At 34.1% G+C, this 13,756-nt stretch overlaps 1 protein-coding gene and 2 long non-coding RNA genes across 3 annotated transcripts in view; 2 read left to right on the forward strand and 1 right to left on the reverse strand.

Annotated features, from left to right (window-relative positions):
• The window catches only part of LOC138700401 (putative ferric-chelate reductase 1 homolog), a 421,089-nt gene that overhangs the window by 201,929 nt on the left and 205,404 nt on the right, over nt 1-13,756 (forward strand). The window lies entirely within an intron of this gene.
• On the forward strand, nt 2,828-4,299 carry LOC138700563 (uncharacterized). The gene is made up of 2 exons (XR_011332395.1): nt 2,828-3,186; nt 3,942-4,299. It is a non-coding gene; the product is annotated as an uncharacterized lncRNA (long non-coding RNA).
• Nucleotides 5,548-8,645, reverse strand: LOC138700400 (uncharacterized). The gene is made up of 5 exons (XR_011332342.1): nt 8,552-8,645; nt 7,514-7,704; nt 7,269-7,327; nt 6,032-6,322; nt 5,548-5,690 (listed from the first exon to the last, which is right to left on the reverse strand). It is a non-coding gene; the product is annotated as an uncharacterized lncRNA (long non-coding RNA).

Genomic DNA, 13,756 nt, shown 5'->3' on the forward strand with positions numbered 1-13,756 from the left:
GTATCAACGAATCGTCGTTCAAAAGAATCGTAACGAATCGTCGTTCAAACGAATCGTAACGAATCGTCATTCAAAAGAATATGAAGGAATCGGCATGGTATCGTAACCCACGATTCTATTCGTTGTTTGATGTAACCTGTCAACGGACATTTCCGAACCGTGTCGAATGCTCCCGAGCGAGAGTGAAATCAAAATATGTACTGCATTTGTTAAGTATGGAAAATAATGAACACAAACCTGAAATTTGCATAGTTAAATAGAGATGTAATGCAAAAAATGTACTTCATAATAAGGTTCAGTTGATAAATTATAATTTAGAGACATTATCTTGGGTAATTTTGTAGACTAATGGAGTCCATACTGAATGGTTCCAGCCAATGAGAAAGAGACAATCCAATGTCTCGCCTCTTATGCCATCTATGAGAGAGATGTAGAACGTTTTTGTTCTACGCGTGGTTTGCAAAGGAAAGTGTCTTGCGACGATTCAAAAGAATAGTTGGAATCGCAGACTGGGAAGAATCGTGAACTCGTTGACGATTCAAAAGAATAGTTGGAATCGCAGACTGAGAAGAATCGTGAACGAATCGTTAGAATCGATTCGTAATGTATGATTGAATCGTTGGAATCGACTTCTGAAAAAGAATCGTATTGCCCAACTCTAGTGTGAACAGGCTCGCAACCTCAAGTTGCAACTTTTGCAGCACTCGGGTTGCGCAGCACGAAAAGTAGTGTGCAGCGCGCAACTTTTGGCTTACGTGTGAACACGACACGCAACTTTTGCAGCTGCAGTACAAAAATAGCGCTGCAGAAGTAGCGACGAGTGACCGTACCTTAACACAGCACAGACACCATATTGACAACGGATAAGCAGCCATGCCATAAGTGGGATTGAGACCCGTGACCATGGTTTCCACTCAGCGTTAAGACTGCTAATTAGCCATTCGTAAATTGTGGTCTGGATTATTATTATCATCATCATTATCGTCATCATCATCATGGTCACAATGCTATGATATAGTTAGTGAATCAGTAAGATTATTCTAATTTCACAGTTTGAAACTGTTCAGTCCAACGCTTCCTTGGTTTTCTAACATTAATGTCTTGTCATCTAGTTGAAAAGTGGAATATTGCATTCATTCATAATATTCTACTCAAGGGCAGATCTTTCACTGTAAACCTAACATTCTTCAATCTATCCTATTTTCTGTCTTCCTCTTAGTCTCCGCATATGATCCATTTATATCTTCTTTATTTTATTTTATTTATTTACTTATATTAAATGTGCTGTACAACAGCCAGTGGCCAATTACAATAAAAGTACAATGAAGTAATCAAAATAATGGCAATTAAATAAAATGATAATTACAAATGAAATAATGGAATCATATAAATGAAGAACGGAATCATATAAATAGTATTACAAAGATATGCAAGATGACGAGAATATTATAATACAACGACAATAATGACATTGGATGGACGGAATAAAATGGATGACTAAAATACTTAAATAATGACAATTAAATAAAATGATAATTACAAATGAAATAATGGAATCATATAAATGAAGAACGGAATCATATAAATAGTATTACAAAGATATGCAAGATGACGAGAATATTATAATACAACGACAATAATGACATTGGATGGACGGAATAAAATGGATGACTAAAATACCTAAATAATGACAATTAAATAAAATGATAATTACAAATGAAATAATGGAATCATATATAAATGAAGAACGGAATCATATAAATAGTATTACAAAGATATCCAAGATGACGAGAATATTATAATACAACGACAATAATGACATTGGATGGACGGAATAAAATGGATGACTAAAATACCTAAATAATGACAATTAAATAAAATGATAATTACAAATGAAATAATGGAATCATATATAAATGAAGAACGGAATCATATAAATAGTATTACAAAGATATCCAAGATGACGAGAATATTATAATACAACGACAATAATGACATTGGATGGACGGAATAAAATGGATGACTAAAATACTTAAATAATGACAATTAAATAAAATGATAATTACAAATGAAATAATGGAATCATATAAATGAAGAACGGAATCATATAAATAGTATTACAAAGATATGCAAGATGACGAGAATATTATAATACAACGACAATAATGACATTGGATGGACGGAATAAAATGGATGACTAAAATACTTAAATAATGACAATTAAAAATAATTGTAATTGAAAATGAATGGAATCATGTAAATTAATAAACAACAAGATAATATAAAAGGTAACGAAAATATGTTAAAATAGACCTACATATTTAAACAAAAGACATAAATTAAACTGACATAAAACTCCAAATTATATGCTACCAGTGGCTTGTGCAGCAAATGCTGCTGCAAACTAAGTTCGTTAGACGTTCAAATAAAAATTTTTCAGATTTATTTTCAATGAAGAATACTTGTCTTTTTGATAGTTATTTGCTTCCATAATAATGAAACATACTCCCTCTGAATGGATTTTTTTAGGCCAAATACTTTTTCTTGAACCTACCCAACTTCAGTTTTTGAGTTTCAACGCGAAAACGCAAGTATCAATGTCAGGACGATAGCAGTAGCCATTTCAGGTCATTGTGGATTTTAGGCAAAAGTTAAAAAAATGTCAGGTTTGCTAAGCTTTCGAACAATAGCATTTTCGTATAGCTGCTGCATGAAGAACTTGAAATGTAGAGCGTAAAATCATTTTATCCTACTAAGGGCCTGTACTACGACTCTCGGATAAAGTTCTAGTTTAAACTTATCCGGCAGATGGCATATTTAACCGGAAGTTGGGTTGTAATTGCGTACTACGACTTTTGGTTATGTGCAATCTGGAGGCTAAACTTCCAGATTAGCAATCCGGGAGGCAGAGTAGCAGATTGGCGTTATCCGGAGGTTGGAACTCGGTGTTGAAATCAAGATGGCTGCACGTTGTACAGCTGGTGATTTGAAGGATCAATTTAATTTTGATACTGATTCTGATGATAAGTTCTGGAGCAGATGCTTCGTTATATCAGAACAGCAAAACGAATTAGGCCGCGTCCAAATAATTTTTAAGAATGGGATGACGAGAAATTTTTTTAGACAGTTTCGAATAACGAAACCTACTACATGAAATCAATTATCAACTGAAACAAGACACAGCTCGTAAGTACACAGTTAATAATAAGCTACACTATTTCGGTAGGTATTACATCAATATTTTGTATATAATAGCACTATAATAATTACTTTGAAGTACAGTAACCTGTAATACAGTAGAAGTGAGGTTAGAATGTTGCTTCATGCAGGTGTTCTGTTGCCCTTACAAGGTATGAAGGTGATTGATATAATAATATAGGGCAACCTACAATAATAACAGTTTCAAAATACTTTTATATAAAAAATAATAACAGTATATAATATATCAAAATCCTTTATATGGTAAACTACCATTTCTTCACAATTGCGTTACCACTTTAAGATACAAATGTATTCACATATTTGGGTTCTAGTCAAGTCATATGTACCATAAACGAAAGAAAAATTGAGTGCCGACACCAATTTCCCAAATAAAGGTGGAAAGTTGCTGTGAAAGTGGAGTGCGGTGGAGAGGTACGGGTAGGCGGGATCGCTCTATCGAGATAGAAGGGTAGGCGGCAGGGAAGGGCAACACATTCATTTCATTACTGTGTTTCCTTACTAATTAAAGGGAAAAGACAAGTTTTCGTAAGATCGAGTTAGTGACAGGTTAGTATGATTTGCATATATTTACAATTGTCTAAAAAAAAATGTCAAAACTACATCCAAACCTCTCTCTTCCAGGCTATCCTGTAGGGAGCCTTGCCTTCTTTTGGTAACGCTATTGTAAAGATTTACCGGTAAAGTTGTAACCAAATCTCATTGTTTATACATTTTTCCAGAAATAATGCCTTACCTCCAATGGACCAACTACTACTGGTATTGAGATTCTATGCCACTGGGAGAACATTGACAACAGTAGGAGATTTTTGTGGGGTCCACGAAGTTACAGCAGGAACTGTTGTCAATCGAGCTAGTGCTGCACTTGCTGCTTGGTTTAATTGAAGTGATGACTTTTAATGCTTCATTGGGAGTAGTTTTATTTGCTCCAGTAATTAACTGCAAGGCTTATTCCCCCCCCCCCCCCCAAGGGATTCTGTCTCTTTTTGATGCTGTTACGAATACTTCTGAATAGTATTTTAATACAGGTTTTATGTATATATTATAGGTCTTGATTAAAGTTTTCCTAGAACTGTTTCATTTTGTGTCTGCTAGTTGTTTAAGTCAACTCTCCGAAGATAGATTGGAATACCAATAAGGCATCACTCATGAGACAACTGTCAGGAGATAATGTGGTAGGGTGTCAAGTTCCCTTCTCCTTCCTTGCATATATTGCTCACCAGTAGGAGTAGGCCTAACATATTTCATTAATCACACTTAAGATATGCTTGCTATATACGTATTATTATTTAACAAACTGTAACAGTTTATTAAATTTTAGACGTGACAGTTTTTCTTCATTTCCTGAAAGTTTTGGAATTGGCATTTATGTTTTGCAAGGGAGCTGTTTCATTCACGCTAGGCCTAGTGATTCATGTATGCAAACATATTCATATCGTTACTTTTTATATATATTTTATTGCTTGGATCCCTCACAGTGATGTCTTAACAGGCTAAGATGATTCAAACACAAAGGTTTGATAAATACATTTTAAAAATTATGACCAGGTACACTGTAGGCTATTTAAAACAATAAAAATGCACTGTATCTGCAATTCAAATTTATTTTACATAAGCAAAATATGGTAAAACAACATTTTTCAAGAGGCACATTAATTGAAGCGTCGGCTGGAACAACGTTATAAATTATATTTGGTAAAATTTACAGTAGCTGCAAAAATGTGTATATGCGTACAACTTTGTTCTTATGAGGGTAGCAAACTTTTGAGTGGACAAATTTCACGTACTGCATTGATGGACAGTTGCAAGCCAAGGAGTATAGCAAGGTAACATGACATACAACATTATTACATGGAAACACACGGAATGAAAATTTTGTAACTTACAACGTTGTTCCAGCTGACGCTTCAATTGTATTCAGGTACTCTGTGAATGTGTACTTAAAACAAGAGAGATGCACTATAGCTGCAATTAAATTTAAAATTTATTTATTTATTTTGTGTGAACAAAACACGACATTTTTCAGGAGACACAATAAGCATAATCATGTATCACATCCACTGTCTCATTATATATGCTGTGGTACATGTCATATTTACAAATTAATAATATACAGGCTAATACATAAGAGTACATAGTAACTGTAATTAAACACAACACAAATACATATGCAAATACACAAAACTTGGAAAACTGTGGCAGAGCCAACTTCAGCTATAAGCCCCATTTGTTAGAGATCTGCACGGGCCATAATTCTTAGGCCCGGCCCATCTCGGCCTGATCTGAACCAGACCCGAACCCAACCAGAAACCTTAGATTAGCTAATTATCACCTGACTCGAACCTAATCCTGAAGACTAGCAGATAAAGCAGAGGCCAGAGACCACAGGGATCAAGAACAGCTGCAAGAGATTATCACTCCATTAGAAGGATGAGAAGAAGTAATCTCCCAGTCATCCAGGTCAAACAAATCTGGTCAACAAAATTAAACATATTTTTTGTTAAAACATAAAGAATGGGTGATTATTGTAGCATTTACTTTCTGCCACTAATTGAAGATGTCTTTGTAGATAGACCACCCATTAAAGAGGAGGAAAAAGTAATGTAAAAACTCCAAATCTTACTTTTGATATTCCAAACCCCATCTCTTTGCAAACATGAGGATATGACTTACTTTTATTTCAAATCATTCTATGTTATAATGTTAGCATCCAACTTTCAACTAATGTATTTTTTAAAGAAATCACTGTAATAGTACTGAAGTTCATGAATTTCTAACATCTCAAGTAAAAGTAAATCAACATTAAACTTACAGTTCACAGATGGAGAAAGATTTTTCAATGTGGCTAATGCATTCCTCAGAGGCTTGCTTTTTCTTTCTTTCTTTTTTTTTTAAGCATCCTTGGGGTGTAACTCGATCAGCTATTATCCCATTATCAGCTGAAATATTTAAGAGAGGGATATATGCTTATATTCAGATCTTTCTGAGTTTAGCCTACACTACCTACACTGAATAAACCAGTAATTTCACTTAAAACTTACTTTCATTACACTGTGTAAATACCTGTACAGTGGAAGACCTTCACCTGCTGCACCAGCTGACTCTGTAATATTTTAAGAGTGGAATTAATTCATAAGATATTTAATTCTGGAGAAAGATTATGTTTTATCATAAATGTGTGGACACTTCAAAGTCAGCAGCTGTAACAGTATTGTATTTTCTAACGTGCTATTAATCCAAACTCATTTTTAACAATAAGAAAGTGAAGCTGCAATAAAAAAGAGAGAGAGAGAGAGAAAACCAAGCAAATAGTTCTATTGTAAATAGAGTGTAGTCAGTTTCTGTTTTACCTTATGAAAAGATATTTTTCAGTTTTTCTGTACACAAAAAATCATTCACAAGTTTCAAAGTGAGAATCCTCACGGTAAAATTGAAATACAACTTAACATAATGTGGCCTAATCTAATTACAAACCCATTACAGAGAAATCTCAAAATAAATTCTTCAGTTTAGTGTACTTTCTATTTTTAGGCCTACATTTATAAATTTCAAATTCCCACTCAAATCCCACATAATATTATAATACAATGATGTTTAGTTTTTATGACATCCATTTCTTGTGACCATTTCATCATTATGTACAATTTATATTTTAACATTTTTTTTTTTAACTTTTGCATCTAATTTATCTACTGCTTGCTGCAGATTTCATATAGTATGTGTGTTAGTTTTATTTTCAACATGTTGGCTGAAAATGTGTTTACATGTTACAGCTATTTCAGATTGGAAAAGGATCATACGTAGAATGTGAAAGAATGTTTTGTAGTATAAATCAAATTATCTGGAGATATTGTTGGGATGTCCAGTTTCACTTCAAAAACTAAAGAATTGCACTGTGAACCTGAATGGTAATAATAGAAATAATAGTATTATAAAGTAATACCGACATTAAATTAAATTTGTATAACAATTTTCAAGAATCTAATATTTTCTTTTATCTCTAAAGCTCATCATCTCTTCTTCTGACTCTTAATTCCTTACACACTAACCTCATTCGTGTTATTAGCTGCACTGGTATCAGTGGAACTTGGTTTAGTTACTACTTCGGCTGTAACAAAAGTAAGTAAGTAAATAAATAAATAAATAAATAAAAAGAATTCAAACTTGTGTTATACAATTTCCTCTGCTTATTATGTAATAATTGTATAAATTAACATATAAGTGAACTTATGCATTGAATATGAATAAAAATCACTGAGAAATCACTTAATTGTAGGAGAATTAAATCACTTACCTTGGCTAAGTTTGGATTTGGTTTTGCTTCAGTTGGAGGGGCTCCAATTGTTTGTAGTCTGCATTGTCTCTCTGCAGCAGCAATTTTCTTTGTGTTCTTTTCCAAGAATTCAAATTTGCTTCTCAGCTGTTTTCAGGTCCTTGTATTTGTGCTGATGTTACTATATTCTTCCCATGCTTCATTCTATATTACTAAAAAGGAAGTAAAACTAGGTTAATTCCATATGCAACCTACAACATTAGAAGATATACTGTAATTCTCTTTTTCCCTTATCTAAGTTTCTATACCTAAATAAGCAAGACTTTTAATGGACGATTGTCAGTACAATATCAAACATGACTATACTGTACATAGAAACTTTGGAAAAAACTGAATATCTTCTGTTTCTGTGTTATTTTACGAGGTGTTGAATGTGCATTACAGTGAGTGATTATAGTCGAACTGGTAGCAGCAACAGATATTGCATTTTAGTGGAAACGTCTCTCCACCTCATGCTGTTCTTTTAAAAAATAATGTTAGGCCCTATCTGTGATCGAATGGTATTATAGGCCTAATACAAAATATCCGCCCATTTACTAACAGTAAAATACGTAGGCCTAACATACTGAAATATTGGTAATTTGCTAGGAACAGTGTACCTTGCTGTACTAATGTTGGTTAGAAATCCCAGGCCAAAAACATCATTCATTATTATCAGTATCAGTGAACGTTTCTTTTTAAACGAGTTACTATGCCTTCGACCCATGATTTGAAGCCGTGAGTACACTATTTCTAAAAAATTACCGAAATAGGCCCTATTCACTAATAATGTAGGCTATACAACAAACTGAAAGCACACATAATATTAATTACAATACAAAAATAATTGCCACCTACACTTCTTGTGCAGTTACACATGAATAAAACAATGATTATGGAGAAAAACGCACTTTTCCTGGAACCCGCACCCGTCCTCTTTAGGCCTACTAATTAAAACCAAAATATCATATTGTAGGAATTATTACTATTCGAAAAGAAACATAACCTTTAAAATCTTACCTTTTGCTTCCATGTAAAGTTTCTTCATACAGTATGTGTAATTTTCTGTTCTTCACTCTGTTATTTTCTTGGCTGGAGCTTCAGCATTATAATAAATAATAACAATAATGCTTACAATTAAACCTCAAAATAAATAGTAACATATAAACACGGAACATAAACATGAAATACGCGGGGAAAGGTATACCAACGCAATAAATTTCACTACATTTTCAGTAACTTCATTGCCAACGTAATAAAAATGTTACTATATCTTCCGGATAACAATCCTGCAGTTCAAATCCGCTGGTAGTACAGAACAAAATATTTAACTTCCAGATTGCTAAACTGGAGTATACGAATCTGGAGCTTTAACAGGCGATCGTAGTACAGGCCCTAAGAGATTTTGCTGAAATGATCTGGAGACTACACAATTTTCTAGGCCTCTTATTTTATCAGTAAGTAATACCTTTTGATCTTTCCTTATGAACTGTAATTTTTGCGCTCTTTCGAGCCAATACTGAAGACAATGACACATATCAATATCTACACTACACCGCCATTAAGTATATGAAAAAGACCCAACCCCACTGGTTTAATAAGTATAAAAATATTTGATTTTTAATAACAATATTAATATCTTACTTAAGTTTTGTAGTTATATATAGCAGTCACTCAGTAAATTATAGAAATGAAGATCTAAATTAAGATATTCTCTACATTTACTTACATAACCTCAAAACGTGTCACTTTCATGTCATCAATATAGCATCAATATTATGTACAATTAATGAAGAATAGACGCACCATGATAATAATATTTAATTTCTAATGATAATAATGTCATCAAACCACCTCAAGTTTCGTAGATTTGAATATCCAATATACATCTGTACTCAGAAAATTATTATACACTGCAGAATCAGTTTTTAATAACAAATTAAATTGAGCTCTAAATATGTCGGCAATCCTGCAGGTCATGGCCTTCGTGTAATAGTCTATTGTTTATTGTAGTGTGTGTTTTGTTCTGAAATTCAATCAAGTCGGCCGTGATTCGATAAAATTAGTTCTCAAAACTGACAACAGATGGATTTTGGAAAATAGGAAAATTATGTAGGAAAATTGACATTTCACTGAAAACTACTACTTTTCCGAAAAACTTTGGGTTCCAAGCTTCAAAATGAGGGGTCATTTATTAAAATCCGTTCAGCCGTTTTCCCGTAATTTCCATTACCAGTTCAAATTATATATATATAGATATGATAATAATTATTATTTATTTTAGCTGGCCTTCTCTTCCACTCAACCAGCAAAAAGTATACATACTCATATGAATGAACTTAAAGACTATAAAGAATACAACAATTTGATTTGTATAGAAGTTACGCGTATAGGCTACAAGAGTTACTTATGAATTAAACCGTAAAATACTATGAACTATTAATCAAACAATGAAATACAAACTGTGTAGTAGAATTAAACTAAAATACGTAGAATGTTAATATATTTCAAATAATGTTGAATAATAATCAGAAATTATTGAGAGACAATTTTGAAAATATAGCGCTATCAGGATGATGTCTAAAGAAAGAAGTTAACATATAGTCATTATAATAAGTGTTAATTGCTAAGGTTATCTTTTAGCTATTTTTAAAAATGTTTATTGTCTAGCAGTCCCTAATACTTTTAGACAAGGAATTCCATTGTCGCGAGGTGGATACTGTAAAAGATGATGAATAACAAGGTAACAATGTCGTCTATCATCTGATATCTTCTTCTGCCCATAACTCTTCTCCCGTTCACCATTCCTTCCAGTGCATCCTTCAGTAGTCAGTTTCTTCTCATTCTGTGACTCAACCAATTTTTTTTTTTCACTTCCTGGTTCGTTTCAGCATCATTCTTTCTTCACCCACTCTTTCCAACACAGCCAAATTGTTTATTTTCTGTCCATTTCACACGCTCAATTCTTCTCCGTGTCCATATTTCAAATGCTCCTAGTCGCTTCTCTTCACTTCGTCGTAATGCCCATATTTCTGCTCCGTAAATGCCACACTCCACACAAAGCACTTCATTAGTCCTTTCTCCAGAGGTCCACAGAAGATGCTCCTTTTTCTGTTAAAAGTTTCTTTTGCCATTGCTATCCTTCTTTTGACTTCCTCATGTTGCTGCTTATAGTACACCCCAGGTATTTGAAACTATTTTCTTTACTGCCTGACTTACAATTGGCACGTTTACCTTCTTTATTTTCATTCCTATGACCATGGTCTTCGTCTTGTTTTCATTTATCTTCATCCCATACTGCTCACACCTATCATTTAGCATATCCCTTAGTATCGTCTTCTTCCAAGAACGCCATATCATCAGCAAATCTTATGCCTTTAATTGTTCTTCCTCCTACTATCACCCCTACCATGTCTGAAAATGGTTTTTCACTATAAATCCTCCAAGTAGATGTTGAACAGGTAGGTGATAAAGGGCATCCTTGACGCACTTCTCTCCCTATTATTTTGTGGAGTATTTGTCGTTGAAAAAGTTTGTCATTTTCGTCAAACACTATCACCATCATCATTATTTTGTCGCAACCATTACAATCACTACAATATCTTCACCGCCATTGTCAAACATCATCAACCTCATCAGCTAGGAACAGCATAACAGCATCTCCCTATTTCGTTAAAATTAATCTTGCTGTGCTTTTTGTGTCATAATTTTTATAATAGTCATTTAAAAAAATCGGTTTCTTCATTATGTTTAAACTATTACAGGATAAAGATGATATGAGAATATGATCATTGATGTGGAGGTCCACACCTGTGGAGTGGTTAGCGCGTCTGGCCACGAAACCAGGTGGCCCGGGTTCGATTCCCTGTCAGGGCAAGTTACCTGGTTGCGGTTTTTTCTGGGGGTTTCCCTCAACCCTATATGAGCAAATGCTGGGTAACTTTCGGTGTTGGACCCGGGACTCATTTCACAGGCATTATCACCATCTCATTCAGACGCTAAATAGCCTGAGATATTGATAAAGCTTCGTAAAATAACCTAACTAAAATAAAATAAATTGATGTGGAGAAAGAGAAATGGGAAGTCATTCTCGGCAGAGTACTACTGGTAGTTTGAAATGGCGGCACGTTTAGAAAGTTGGCCCACCAGTGAAAAGCGTGCAGGAATTCTGTTTTTGTGCGAAAGATATCGTGTGACCATGTGTTTTAGGTTTATGGTCAGGATGTTATGAATGTTCATACCATGTCGAAATGGGATCTCAAATTTAAAACAATACAAACGTCATTGTGACAGTGATAGGCAGTCAACAGCCATAACAAACGGTAACATGCCGTGCATTGATATCTTGATCAGAGGGGATAAAAGTTTGACACCCGATTTAGCGAATGTGTTTGTTGATACAGCGTCGTTAAATGACCAATAATAATAATAATAATAATAATAATAATAATAATAATAATAATAATATCAAATCATTACTAATCACGTAATCTAGCGTCGAACATGGAAAAAAAAACAGTAATTTAGGTTTCTGAAACATTATTGTCTTTAACATTCATAACAATAATGTACAAGGTGACGACCGTCAACTGCATTATGAAGAGTTCAACGGCGAACTTGTCAAAATCACAGAAAGTGAAACATTTTGGGGCAGCAGAGCTTTTAAAATAGGGACTGTCTGGAAAAAAACTGGACGAATGGCAATCCTATTAATGTTACTGTCTTAGGCTGGTATTCATAGTCGACACTTTGAATTAGAGTGTGGAAGACGTGAAGTGTGTGTGGTTCCGTTGCAGAATCGACACTTTGGTACAAAGGTACGCTTTGGATGAAAGTGTAGTTCCGACCAAACTTTGAACCGAAAGTGTCATTTTGTATAAAAATGGCGCACGTCTTGGAAATTGTCGAGTTTTTCAAATGTATGGAAGAAATTGCACAATTAGTGGAGAGTGTACCTCTCATACTGAGTTTCTACTCCGGTGACACAAGAGAAATGGAATTCTTCACATTGTCAGACTAAAGGCTCATTCACAATGAAAATTAAACATAACGTAAGCGTTAACTTAAGAATATAAATGTTACGGTAAAATCAAGAAGTCATACCATCATTCACGATGGGGACATAAACATAACCGCAAACCTACTTGGTAACCATGGAAACATAACAACGACGCCATTTCCTCATATTCTGTCGTATACTTCAGCGCTCCACGATTGTGTTCTTTTTGTAAATCACGTAAGCATAAGCATGAAAGTTTGGTGTTTGCAAACTTTCATGTTAACGTCTTACGATAATGTTTATGTCAATGCTTATGTGAATCATTGTGAATGATCCCATTTGGTAGCCTGAGCGCAAACTTCTGTGTTTATGTTACGGTTATGTTTAATTTTCATTGTGAATGGGCCTTAATAGTGTGCAGGAAGATCTGTATCGATGAAATCCGACTGTGTTTGCAACATCCGTTTTCAGGCATCTGTTCTTTTTTAATGAAGAAATTCGGGATTCACTGCATAATCGTACAGCATCTTTAAGAGGATGCTCAGAACGTATGCTGGACGGGGAATACACAAGCGTTAGATAATAGAGAGACAGGAAGCGACGTCATATCAGAGAGGAAGCGTTGTCATGTGTGCTGACATCGAAAGGGACAACAGTACTTCAGCTTGCTAATTTCCAACGCTTTTTTAACTAATTTTTGTTAACAAATGTGTTGTTATTATCTGTACACACAGGGACATCATTTTATTTTTACTTCCATTTTTATTGTACCTGCATTTCTGAATGTACTTCACTCCCACCCCTTCACTAATGTCCTTGCTCCCGTCAGACACACAAACTTACGGCCGCTGTTGCATTCGAAGTCTTCAAGCAGTGAAGTAAACACTGCAGTGTATAGTGTGTTTCATAAATATGATTACGTTTTCTATAGAAGAAAGAACCTATATTAATAATATCGTACTAAAAAATTATATTCAAGAAACGATAAATTCAATTTCAGAGAATATGCTTCAAAATGTTTTTAATAATATGCGTACTGATATGAAGCCTGCATTGTAATGAACGGCAACCATTTTCAGCAACTTGTTTAAAAATTCAGATTAGCTTATTTTGAATTGAGGTGGCTAGAAGCAAAGGAATGCTAGTGACATTTGTAATAACATGAGTTAAGTGCATCCAGTGTAAGAAAAAGTATCTAAAATTTTAGTGGCAAAGGGATATTTTAA

This window comes from Periplaneta americana, chromosome 5, assembly GCF_040183065.1.
Source record: "Periplaneta americana isolate PAMFEO1 chromosome 5, P.americana_PAMFEO1_priV1, whole genome shotgun sequence".
Classification (NCBI taxonomy): Eukaryota; Metazoa; Arthropoda; class Insecta; order Blattodea; family Blattidae; genus Periplaneta; species Periplaneta americana.